This window comes from Selaginella moellendorffii, unplaced genomic scaffold (assembly GCF_000143415.4).
Source record: "Selaginella moellendorffii unplaced genomic scaffold, v1.0 SELMOscaffold_7, whole genome shotgun sequence".
NCBI lineage: Eukaryota > Viridiplantae > Streptophyta > Lycopodiopsida > Selaginellales > Selaginellaceae > Selaginella > Selaginella moellendorffii.
Window position 1 is genome coordinate 2470711 of NW_003314268.1, and position 11010 is coordinate 2481720.

The window sequence follows — 11010 nt, forward strand, 5'->3', positions numbered from 1 at the left end:
GCATGCAAGACTATCAAATTTTGGAAGATTGGGTCTATGATATAGAAAACTATGTCATAGTTGTAGTGGGTTTTGACCTTTTATCCTATGGTGATTTACCATAGGATAACACCACGAAGCGGAACCTAAACCCTCTTTGTGCCACGTGACAGATGCCACATGTCACATGCCACATGTCCATGCCACGTGTCCATAGGAACCCGAGGTTCAGGGCCTTGGGCCACTGAACGAACGAATGGTGCCAAACTCTCAAGTATGGAGCCAAGGAGTGATGGAACCGAACCACGGAGCAACTCCCGAGCATACAGCCCAAGGAGCGAAGGGACAGGGGCCCGGAGCGACTTGGAACAGTCCTAGAGCAACCAGCATCCCAATACCAGGACCAGCATGCAAAACGGAGCCAAACGAAGTCTCTGGCGCTATTTCGGCATACCGGTGGCCTAACGCGAGGACATGGGTACTCCACCAGCTAGCATGGAATGGAACTTGGGCTTAGACCCAAGCCGGACGCAGAACAAGGACAGGCACACAAGCGGGAGCTAGACTATGCCTCAGGTTGGTCGGCCATGCCCAACCTACCCACTATCCCTACTATACATTTGGAACCCCCTATAGAGCCCCCCCCCCACCCCCCCCTTCTTGAGGAACACACGCTTTGGGCTTTCACCCCAAGCCTCCCTTGGTATCAGGAGTTAGTCTCAGGGACAAACTCAAAACTTACTAAATATGGAATGTCCTTAGATTGCGAATTTGGACACGGGATGAACACCATTGTGTTCAGGTTGATCTCTACATTCCGTAGATATGCCAAATGAGCAAATCTGGACACTTTCCATAAATAGCATTTGGGACCGAAATGAGACTAACACAAAGGGCATGATAGCGAGGGTGTTTGGCAGACACGGTAAGCTATCATCCAGTGATATTGAGGGACTAATCTCAATACGCGAGAGTTCTTGCCAAGCCAATGCAAGACAGAGCAAAAGAGAACTAAGAGCCAGGCCGAGAATGCTCAGCTAGAAACACATAGGAGTTCCTACCTTATGTTCATCTGGCTAAGTATAGATGCTAAGCCCAGTAAGCTAGCACTTGGACAAGAGGAGCTAATAAAGGGAACCAGCAATACCGAGCTCCTGCCATCGCGGCAGTAAGGTAAGAGTGTCCATAAGGACTAGCCGACAGGTAACTTTCGATACCCGAAGTCACATTTGCGACAATAGTGGCAGACATAGATGATCATACAAAAGTTATATGTGTACAATCTTTTTTCATTGATCATGCCAAAACTTGGTGGTGCTAGGTGTGCACTAAAGGGCATACTAGAAGTTGGACTAAGATGCAATCTCATATTTATAAGGAATACTTGCCCGACAATCTTGGTCTGAGACTTCGTGTGGAACTGTGGTAGTTAAAGCAGTGTGGGGACTTTATGCATTACGTTAATGCGTTTGCTCAGAAGCACATTATGATTGCAAATATGAGTGACAAAGATGCTCAAAGTTATTCTTTGGAAGGTTTAAATTCACTATCTCATAATGAAATTTTGAAGTTTAAGTTGGAGACATACCTAGAATGTAAGGAGGTAGCATAGCAAGTTGCCTTCAATCACTCACTCATGGAATAGTATTAGCAGCCATATGCTAGTACCTTGGACAAGAATAAAAACTTTGGGAATAAACAAAGTAATCGAAAATAAAGTGTGGAAAGAAAGTTTCGCCATAGAGGCTCACAAACAACGGTTAACAAAGGTAGTGGTTGGTAACCACTAATAGCTTCTTTTAGTCCTAAGCCCTTTGTTCCTTCTCTTGGTGGGTACAAATAGTAGTAACCTACAAAACCTAGTCCTAGTGAAACAAGTAGTGTGGGCTATTGCTTCTATTATGGAGAGGTAGAACATAAATCCTCAGAATGTCCTAATAAGTATAGACAAAATTTTGTATTAATGTCATGAAAAATGATAGTGGTGGTGGAGCTAAAAGGGTTGACGAGCTAGTCAATGTAGACTATAAGGAAGAGGAGGTGAATTACTTATGTTACTTTCTTCAAGCTTTTCTCACAGTAAATACAAACACTGATCTGTTGATATATCTAATAAGCTTTGTCTGCGGACACTAAATCTGAGTGATTGACATGGGAGCTATGCACAACATGATATCCAAAGACTTACTTAAGTTGTTAGGATTGAAAGCCAAGCAAATGTTACCTATACACTTCCGGTTAATGAAAGCTGGGCAAATAGCCAGAAGATTTATGAGTGATATTCCAATAAAAATATCCAAGTTGAGAAAAAAATTAGACATAGTAGTGTTGAAGATACCAAATTTTCAGATGGTGTTTGGTATGGATTTCTTCAAAGGGATTTATAGTGCTAGATAAAGTCGTGTCACATTGAGGTCAAAAGGACATTCTTATGTGTCTTTCCAATTGCAAAAATAAATACTTCTCAAAAGATTGGGATGCTAAGTTCATGACTACGAGAGCCGCTCAAAAAGCAACTAAGAAGGGATGTCAAACTTTTTGTGTTTAAATGATGAACGATAAGAGTGATGGTGACTCAGTTTGAATTGGTGATAGGGTTGATTTTGTAACAAAGGAAATATTGGAGTTATTAGTGTGGAATCAAGATATCTTTTTGGAGGATTTACCACAAGGGCTAACTCCTAACCATGAGGTTGATCTTCAGATTGAGATTATTTTGAGTTGTAAACCACCTATAAAGGCTTTGTATTGTTTGAATATCAAGAAGATAACTAAACTCAAAAAGTAACTCACGGAGCCTCTTGACAAAGGTCATATCTAGCCAAATACGTCACCTTATAAAGCATAGGTCTTTTTTCTTATAAAAAAAGATAGTACCATGAGGATGTGTATCAATTTTCAGGCTTTCAAAAAGATTACGGTTAGAAACAGATATTCTTTGCTTTGCATTAATGACTTTTTTGACTAACTTTTAAAAGCCAAGTATTTTATGCAACTTGATTTGCAATCTGGGTATCATCATATATTACATAGCATAATGAGGAACTCATAAAATCTATATCAAGTCTTAAAGGCTATCTTCTCCACATCTTGATTTGCCACCTATGTCCTGGCTACATTCAGTATAATGATGGATTAAATATTTGGAGATTATATGGACACATTTGTTGTTTTATATATCAATAATATTTTAATTTATAGTGAAACATTGAAGGATCATTTGAAACACTTGGAGCTGGTATTTTAGAAGTTGTATGAACACAAACTATATGCTAAGAAAAGTAAATGCACTTTTGGACAATAGTGCATGAGTTTTTTTGGGTATATAGTTGGTGGTGGAGTAATTAAGGTAGATCCAAAGAAGGTGGAAGTGGTGAAATCTTAGGAAGTTCTGACCACTATATCAAATGTTCATTCTTTTCTTGGTTTGGCGGGATACTATTGCAATTTTGTTCACAATTTTGCAAATATTGCTCTTCTATTGACTGAGTTAACAAAGGGTAATATACCATTTTATTAAACACCAGTTTATTAGCATGCTTTTGTATGGTTGAAGGAGATCTTAATTACAATTCCTGTTCTCAAGATCCCAAATCTTGATAAACCTTTTGAAGTGCATTGTGATGCATCTGGTTGTGCTATAAATGCCATGTTGTAGCAAGATATTGATAATGTGGTTGGTGTTATGCTAAGGTGACATGGTTGTCCCATTGTATTTTATTCCAAGAAGTTGGATGGGAACCAACAAAGATGGCCTACTCATAAAAAAGAGATGTTTGCTATAGTGTTGGCATTGGAATATTGAAGACATTATTTGGGTGGATATACCAAGGTTTATACAAATAGTAACACATTAAGCTACTTTGCTATATAGCCAAAACTTACATTGAAGCATGTTTATTAGCAAGAGAAGCTCATTAGATTTGATATTGAAATCATTTATAAACCTAGTAAAAACAATATTGTTCTAGATGCATTAAGTCGTCAAGCTCAATTTCCAACAATGTTGCTATTAGTTTAGACTGGTTTGAGGATGTTTGGGCTTCATATGAAAATAATTTGTTCAAGAAGGCAATCTTGTACTATGTGGAGTTATCGAAGCAGGACCCTAGTAGCGAAGCATCAAAAGTTGCTAGTTGTGCTAATGCAAAGCTTCACTTCTCAGTTTGAAATAAGTTTATTTACTATAAGCAAGAAATATTATATCTTCCCTCCAAGGATTTGTGGTAGTTTTTTCTGTGGGAACATCATGATGTTTCGACAATGGGATATTTTGGAAAATGAAAGACTCTTACTTCATTGAAAAAGAGATTTTTTTGGTCTAGTATGGAAGGGGATGTAGTGAATTATGTCTGTTATGCTAGTAATATGACCAAAGAACTGGGAAGCTAGCTGGAAAGTTGTAATGCATTCCAACACCGGTATAGCTATTTTAGAGTGTGACAATTGACGTAGTCACTTGCTTGCTGAAGTCCAAAGGTTAGAACTAACAAGACTTATATGGAGCAACTATGTGAAGGTTGGTCTTGAGCTACTAAGACAATGGGCAAAGCTCAAGATAGGTATTGACATGATAAAGATCAATATTGTCAGGATGTATCCTATCAAATGGGAGATCAAGTGTGAGTATCTTCCTGAAACTTGAATGTTAAAGGGTTTTTATCTTGGAAACTATTACCAAGATATATTGGGCCCAACAACAAGGACTAACACTTTGGACATTGGTTTTGGTACAAAAATTTGTTAAGGAACCCCATAAGCATTCCTTTATAACATCTTATATGGAAAACAACCAATAGCATTGTAAAATATGTTGTTATAGTATATTTCTATTATGTCTAAATGCTCAACCCAGTCACATTGGTCTACCATGACATAATATCACAGATAATCCTCAACTTGAGCATTCACATGTTTGGATTGCCCATTAGTTTGAGGATGATAAGTTATACTAAACTTCAACTTAGTACCAATTAACTGGAATAGTGTGCCCTAAAACTTCCTCATAAATCTCGAATCTCTATGTGAGATCATCTCTTTAGGAAAACCTCAAACCCATATTACTTGAAGGAAAAAAAGCTTTGTTACATGCTTTGCATTCACTGTTTCCACAATTAGAATGAAGTGTGCTACCCTCCTCCTTGCATTAGGCCACTAGTATACCAAAATTATGCTAAATACTATTTAATACTGTTTTACATGCAAATGTTGGATATGGGGAGCTACTGTTCGTAGAATTGAAAGTGTATCTTGTTTTCGGGCTTGGAGTTTGACTCCAAATTCAAATGTGTTATATTGAGTCCCAACCTTCTAATGTTTGGGTTTGAGTCCCAACTTACTAAGGCATGGTAATTGTTTGGAATATAAGGATACTCATTTTTGGCAATCATGGACTCTTGCTAAAGAAGTTGGCTTAGGCATAGTGCCAAGCAAGGGATGCCCTAAAGTCATGATGCATAATTAAAGTGTTTAGTGTGAAAGCTCAATATATCTAACTTGAACACAAATAACACTAAGGACATGATGAATGAGATAGGGATATCCAATCTTAGTTGCTATGGCCGAAAGGGATAACTCAAGCACACTACCAAGTGTGGGGGATGCCTCTAGGGTCATGATCAACAGCTTAAAGGTCTGGCAAACCTAATATTTATTGGTAGACATGTTAATATATTAACATAAGATCACTAAGTGATCTTATAGCTAAACAAAGATAAACTTCTTGCTAAATTAAAGAATAACTTTTCTAGTTCAAAGTGTTGATTTGAACTATTAATAATGGTGTGATTTGGTCAAGGTGACCAAATGGAAAAGTATGTAGGTGAAATAAATTGTGATAATACAATGGTATTATGAGCCTAAAAAAAGTAGTCTCTAAAGAAGGACCCAAATCAGGGTCACAAAAAAGAATGATTAGTGTGTTAGGGTGTGGAGGGGTGTAGTGTTAAGGTGTGTCCAATGCTATGGCTGTTGTGACCAAAGGCATAGCCAAAGGAGGAAGAGTGCCAAGGGGAGAGCACCCAATCTCCTTGCACTTGCTACCATTGGTAGGGGCATCCATTGCGAGTTTTAGGGAAAAATCATTCTATCTTATTCTCTGCTTTATTTCATTTTCTTGTGCCTAAGATGTACCCAAGCAGATCATTGGGCAAAGGAAGATCTTAAGGCCAGCCCATTACATTGGGACAAGGGACAATAGGGCGTGGTCTCAGCATTTGTTTACCCTAGGGTTGGTTGATCAAAGGGCAAGCAACAAGCCATAAAGCCCCAATGGGCACGAAGCAGCAACCTCTTGACTGCCCAGACAATACAAGGCTTAGTACAAACAACATAGCAGTGTCTTGTTTAATAGAGAAGTTCAAGAGTTGGAGCAATCCTACGAGTCAGATAGTGAGGAGTATGAGGCACGAGTGCTAGAAGATCTCAATGAGGAAGTCTAGAGAGGGACAGGAGATGTTGATTCGAGCAAAGGAGGCTCTCAAGCTCCTAAACAGGATGGAAGCACCTAGCACACCCAAAATAAAGGAATCACAAGAGGTTGTTGGGTGTGTCCTAGCCAGCTTGTCTCAGCCAAAGGGACATTACAAGGCCAATAGAGCCAAAACCAGGGAGGATTCACAATCCACCATAGACTCAACTTGGATGGATATGCAAAAGGACAAAGCAGAGGGAATGCTAAGCCCTAGTTGGACAAGAAACTTGGGAGTGTTGGCCAAGAAGGTATGGGCAAAAAGAGGATGCCGTGAGAAGGTTTGCAAGGTTGGGCAAGCTGGAATAGAACTCAGGGCTTAGTTTAGTGGTTCGAATGGAAATTGGTATGGTGGAACAACACCAGCTGTTGGGGGACACAATTCTACTGAGAAGCCTTCCAATTGGTTGCTAAAGTGGTGGAGGCCAAGAAGACATTGGACAAGGCAAAAATGCAAAGTCAAGAGGACATGGTGGCCACCTGGGATGGATAGGCAAAGGTCATCCAAGGGGAGACACTAGTGCAAAAAGTTAGAAACAAGCCTCTCACAGTGTTGTATGAGGAATAGAAGAAAGAAATCCAATGAATGAGAAAGGAGGCCCAAAACAAACTCAAGAAGAGCAAATAGAAAAGAAGAAAGAATGCAAGGTGGCAAGGAGAAAGTTGAAGGCGTGGAACAAAGAACAAGAAATGACAAAATGGGCAAAAGCAATGGAAAAATTCCTACAACAAGAGGATTCACTGGCTAAAGAGAGGGGAATAGCATCTACGAAGGATACCAAGACAAGTGGGAAGGGACTTGGTGACATGGCTGGAAGTGAGGAAGCTGAGAGCCCCAAAATATAGTCAAGAAGGAGAAGGGAAGCAACATCAAGTGATGCCAAGCTCAAAGGCCTTGAAGACTCCAAGGCTCAGGATACTTGGACAATGCAGAACCATGAGGTGGTTACGCTCAGGAGTGGAGCTCCACCCAAGGGTCTAGAGATGAAGAAGAATGTGCAGGTCCCATGGAGCACAGCAGCAAAACCAAACCAGTGCAACTGTGGGAGCAATTACAACAAGTAGTGGCGGCTAAGGAAGTAGAGCTGAAATGGAAAGAAGTTATTGTAGTGTTCCAAGGCAGATTCCCGACATGGTGCCTAGCTATCAATGAGCTCAATGCATCATTAATCCAGAGTCTACTCCTGCATGGTAAAGGGTGCTATATAGTTGTGTTTGAGGATGAGGAGTTGCGAAGACGGGCCGAGGAGTTGCATGGAGTGATTGATAGTCAATGGGCCATGTCATTTCACTCTTGGGTCCCAAGATTCACAGTGGATGAACAAGCATGACTGAAAGGAGGGAGCTTTCCCCTCAACATCACACTCTAGGACATACCGATGGAAATGAGATCACAAGAGGTGGTGAAAGAGCTGGTGGAAAATAGTATTGGAATATTGCCTCAGGGTTGGAGACAGTGGAAGTTGGTGGAGTTCTAGGCCCAATCAGACTTAATGTCTTCGTAGATTCTCCAATAGAGACCCCTATAGATGGGACAGTATATTAGGGTCCATACAAAAGTCACAGGAAGAAAATGTAGTTTCTGCCAGAAATTGGGCCATCAAGAGATGATATGCACAACAAACCCACTCCAGGCTAACATTTTGAACTCCCAATGGAGGAAGAGAAGGTGTTGTTGCAATGAGAACTGCAATGAGAACGTTCTAGACTAGGGGGGTGGTATAGCTATTGTTGTCTCCACCAAGTGGTTAGCATAGATAAGGAAGCATGAAGTGTTGGTGCTGGGAAGAGCTCAGCTCCTAGTTCTCAACTTGCACTATGGGCGAGTGAGGATTATCAACATCTACGCCCTAAACAACAGGCAAGCATGGGCCCTCTTCTGGGAGGAACTTCGATTGAAAGTAAGAGGCTAGGTAGAGCACTGGCTAATCTTAGGTGACTTCAACATGGTGGAAGATGCAAAGGACAGGTAGGGGCCAAAAGACCATTTAGGGCCAAGAACAACTGTAATGGCTTGCTTTGGCAGAACAGTGTAGAGGATGGTGCTGGTGGCCAAGGACACCAGAAAGTGGCAGGCTGTTCTAGAACAGAGGGAAGTAGAGCTTCAGAAGAAAGAATTTGCAGTGTGGAGTTCCAAAATTTGCATACAGGAGGACTCATGGGCAGTAAAGGCATTCACCAAGTCACAAAGGCATTTTCCCAGTCATAGACTTGCCACCAATTCTTAGTCTTAAGGCAAAGGATGGAAAGATAGGAGAAGATCAGTATAGCATGCAAACATTCTACCAACGGTTGTACATGGTGCAACCAATATCTCCAATAAGAGAACAGGTAGCAAGGTGGTGTTGGAAACACTGACACATAGAGTCTTACAAGAATAGAATGAGTCACTTTTGATAGACCTCACAAGGGAGGATCTTCATAAGGCCTTGGACAAACTAAGCAATGACAAAATTCTTGGGATAGATGGGCTGCTCCCAAGATTCTTCCAGGACAATTGGGAGGTGGTTAGCCCTCTGCTGCTAGAAATATGGAAGAAACCACAATGAAAAGGACATCTTTCAAAGGAGATACTGGAAGGCCAGATCATACTGCTCCTGAAGAGAGGGGATCTCTAGGAACTACGAAACTAGAGACCAATAATGGCATACAAAGCCTATGCCAAGGCAATGGTGCTCAAACTGTAGCAAGTAATGCCCATCATTATCCGGGAACAACAGACAGATTTGTTCTAGAGAGGCAGATCTCAAAGAACATTTGAACCTATCTTTTGGCCCAAAGGTGGGCAAAGATCTCAAAATAGAACACTATGGCGTGGTTGTTAAACTTTGAAAAAGCATATGATTGGGTGGATTGGGAGTTTCTAGAGGACTATATGAGGTAGATAGGAATCCCAACACACATGGTAGCACACATCTCTCTCCTCTACCGAGGTGCCTCAAGTAGATTGGTTATTAATGGTGAAATAAGCTTGAGTTTTCGACTAGGGAGGTCAGTGCGACAAGGCTGCTTGTTGGCTCCCTACCTCTTCCTTGTAGTTGCGAAGGCACTGGGAGCATTCTTGGCCGAAGGGGAAGAAATCAAGGGTGTGGAGCTACCCAAAAAAAGGCAACAACTCCCAAGAACACAAGCAGTTAGAAGGGACTTGCTGGATGGTGCTTTTGCTGATAACATGGCACTTTTTCTACTAGGAACCAAGGTGAACCTAAATGCTGCAAGAGCTAGGCTAGAGACTTTCAACATAGCAGCAAGAGTAGCCATCAATTGGAACAAGTCGGTAGGGATCAACTGGGGTTGCCCTAGCATCGAGGAGTGAGGACGCGATATTGGCTTCCAGTGGTTGCCACCAAGTGGAGATACACAGTACTTGGGAATTCAGGTAAGATATGAGTTTAAAGCATCTATGTAGGACTCAACATTGCTGCAGAGGATTAGGACAGCAATCCAAAAATTGGCTCTATGGAAACTGGGACTTCCGACTATAGTGGTTGTGGTGAAACGCATTGTGTTGCCATGCATGTGGTACCACCTCTGAATATGGCTGGTTCTGGAGATAACAATCAAGCGTATAAGGTTGATGGTGTGTACATATGTGTGGAAAGGAGCACTAGTCAGTGATCAGACGATGGCAAAAGTGGTATGGCAGTCCACAATGAGGCCATAAGTTCTAGGAGGATTGGGGATAATAGACCCGAGTGATATAAGCAAGGCATTGAGGTACAAAGTCATACTAATGGGCCTCCAACTGGGGGCCTAAGCTTGGAAACTTCTTTTCAGGTGGAGTATACTGGCAATTAGACCAAGACATGGATGCACAAGAGTTTGGGATGAAGATCCTCAGTGGCTGTTTATAGAAGGGCAAACACAAGTAATAGGAGGAGGACAATTGATCTAGAGTCTACATCAACTCTGGAAGTCATTCCCATTGACGCTGGTCATCTCAATTACAGTAGAGGACTGGTTGAACCAGCCTCTCTTCTTCAACAAATTGTTTAAAGTAGGGGACCGAACACTAGGCCATGAGAACCACTACACCATATGGAGGTGCATACATTAGGGAAGATTCAAGATGGTCAAGCAACTAGTTGGAGTGATAAACCCAGATCAACAAAATTCTTTCCAGCACTTCCAAGTCTTTGGGCTAGGGAAGTGGCAAAATGTTCAACTAGACCTACTAAGGTTACTGTGAGCAGTGATAGAGGCAAGAATTGTGAACAAGTGGCTGGCAAGAAGACAACACACTAGGGATTTTATGGCAATCCAATTAGAGGAAACACCGGATGGGGAGCACTTTGCACAAGGAAGATGGACTTAGGCATTCACAACACCAACTCCGGCTTGGAATGAAGGGGAGACAAAGGTGTGGTTTGTGACGGATCCAAATCTAAACCTCGGCAGGCCTTTTTGAGTGGTGCAAGGGGATACACTTTGTTCAGTAGGCAATACACAAATGATGCTATAGGTCATGGGCGATGAAGTGAAAAGATGGATCTGAGTCTTGAAACAGTCAACAAGGTGATAGAATCACCATATTGGCTAGAAGGAAAGGATATCTAGTATGG